This window comes from Lissotriton vulgaris, unplaced genomic scaffold (genome assembly GCF_964263255.1).
Source record: "Lissotriton vulgaris unplaced genomic scaffold, aLisVul1.2 SCAFFOLD_1012, whole genome shotgun sequence".
NCBI classification, from domain to species: domain Eukaryota; kingdom Metazoa; phylum Chordata; class Amphibia; order Caudata; family Salamandridae; genus Lissotriton; species Lissotriton vulgaris.
The window spans coordinates 227501-230000 of record NW_028255776.1 but is presented as its reverse complement, the minus strand read 5'-3'; the positions used below and the strand labels follow the sequence as shown (position 1 = coordinate 230000).

Below are 2500 nucleotides of genomic sequence, written 5' to 3'. Positions count from 1 at the left end.
GCGACTGACTACGGATCAGAAGATTGTAGGTTCAACTCCTATCTGGCTCGGAAGGGTTGTAGGTCCCTGTTTGATTATATTCCTGTGGAATTCTTATTTACCTCAGACTTGTTATAGGTTCAATATTCTCCAGCAGTTGTTCCACGGTAGAGCGCAAGTAATAGGACCACGGCTAGTTAAACGTTTCCCATTTGCTGCTGGACTCTATGTGATGGCCGTCACGTGGTGTGCTGCTTTTGTATTTCAACATGGGTCCCTTATTCTCTTAATTACAAAAAAGCTTGTTGACAAAAGTGTGTGTGCGTGAGGGTCTGTGGACGTAGGCAGGTGTGTGCAATTGAATGCTTACCCATTTACATGTGTGAGAGGGACAAACCAACTCCTTGTGGGCTGCAGGCTTACAACTGGTAGTCCCAGTAGCCAGGCAGAACCACAGGTAAGGAAAGAGAGAGAGAAAGTTGGTCCATTATTAGAGAAGAACCATGAGCATCTTGCCCTGCTACCTTCTTCCCCTCTCGGCCACGATCGGCCACGATCGGCCAAGACCTCTCTATTAGGGTAGAGAGTGGACATTTCTTGGACCTCAGAAACTGAGGGATGTAGACCCAATATGTCCTCCAAGCGCCTAGAGATCTGGTGCCCAATCTGGCATGGTGTTTTTCAGCTTACCCGACCAATCCGGTTGCAAGGTGGACTTTAACAATACTGCTAAAAAGGCACTCCCAGACATCCCTGAGGCCTTCATTTGCATAGGCCCTGCCCTTCTCTTTGTCCTGCTTCCCACAAAGCAACACAACACTGCAACAGTATAGATTTGGGGGTGGTGAAGAATAATGACAGGGATTCTAAAAAAGAGAAAGAAAAGTCCCAGAAGTCCTGCAGGCTTCCTTGCTAAATGCAGCTGAACATAGAGCGCACCTTCTTTACTGCAAGGCAAATACATTAAAAATGTTGAGGAGAGACTAATTGAAAAATACATATTACGGGGACAGCACTGGGACCTGCTTTATTTTTCTCAATTAGTCTTGAAAACAAAAAAGATTTCTCTCCTAAAAGCTGATAAAAATATGGAACGCTTCACGAATTTGCGTGTCATCCTTGCGCAGGGGCCATGCTAATCTTCTCTGTATCGTTCCAATTTTAGTATATGTGCTGCCGAAGCGAGCACAATTTATTAATGAACTGACAATGTTTATAAACTCTCTAAATCTACAGTCTCTAGACATAGGGTGGCCTGGCAGAGATGCTCAGATGGCCAGTACGCATTCAAATCTGAGCCAATGGTCAAAAATGTATGAAGAGTAGCAATCCATTATTCTTCACTGCATTTGTGGTCCAAGACTAAACACACCGTAAGTATGTAGATTATGCCAGGGTTGCAAAGGCTCATGGTTCGGGCGACAGACAAGGAGCATTGTGACGTCACGCTGCCTGTGGAACAGTGATATTAAAGGTAAAACAGCTGCACAGTAGGTTAGGTGAAGGGCTCTGAGAGTAGAAAGGCAGCATGCTTGGGTCCCTGGACAAGGTGAGCTTATGATAATGTGTCTGAATTTTCGCCTGTGTTGTAATATTAACCCCCTTATTGTTGTAAACGCCTACTTACTAAGGAGTTCTCAAGCTCAGCCCCAAACAGACCTGGAACTGATAATGTTAATGCAAACTATTTAAGAAACTGAGCCTGATCTAAAAGATTTCCTTGGATATAGGACCATTTTGCCTAGGTTTTAGGTCCTTCCTTCTCCTAAAGTCCTTTGTACAATTTAGGAAAACCTCACAGAACAGACTTTCAGGAGGTCAGATGGGTTTCCTTGTGCCTTCACACACACACACACACACAGACACACACTTTCTTGCCCTCTTAAGGATAAAAGGAGGGGTGAATCTACATAGGGCCAGTGGCGCAATGGATAACGCGTCTGACTACGGATCAGAAGATTGTAGGTTCAACTCCTATCTGGCTCGGAAGGGTTGTAGGTCCCTGTTTGATTATATTCCTGTGGAATTCTTATTTACCTCAGACTTGTTATAGGTTCAATATTCTCCAGCAGGACTCATCCAGCAGTTGTTCCACGGTAGAGCGCAAGTAATAGGACCACGGCTAGTTAAACGTTTCCCATTTGCTGCTGGACTCTATGTGATGGCCGTCACGTGGTGTGCTGCTTTTGTATTTCAACATGGGTCCCTTATTCTCTTAATTACAAAAAAGCTTGTTGACAAAAGTGTGTGTGCGTGAGGGTCTGTGGACGTAGGCAGGTGTGTGCAATTGAATGCTTACCCATTTACATGTGTGAGAGGGACAAACCAACTCCTTGTGGGCTGCAGGCTTTCAACTGGTAGCCCCAGTAGCCAGGCAGAACCACAGGTAAGGAAAGAGAGAGAGAAAGTTGGTCCATTATTAGAGAAGGACCATAAGCATCTTGCCCTGCTACCTTCTTCCCCTCTCAGCCACGATCGGCCACGATCGGCCAAGACCTCTCTATTAGGGTAGAGAGTGGAC

At 45.4% G+C, this 2500-nt stretch overlaps 1 non-coding gene across 1 annotated transcript; it reads right to left on the bottom strand.

Moving 5' to 3' along the window:
* Positions 1-1061: 1061 nt before the first annotated feature.
* Positions 1062-1168, bottom strand: LOC147658925 (U6 spliceosomal RNA). Its single transcript, XR_015307377.1, has one exon. It is a non-coding gene; the product is annotated as a U6 spliceosomal RNA (small nuclear RNA).
* Between the last annotated feature and the right edge of the window lie 1332 nt (positions 1169-2500).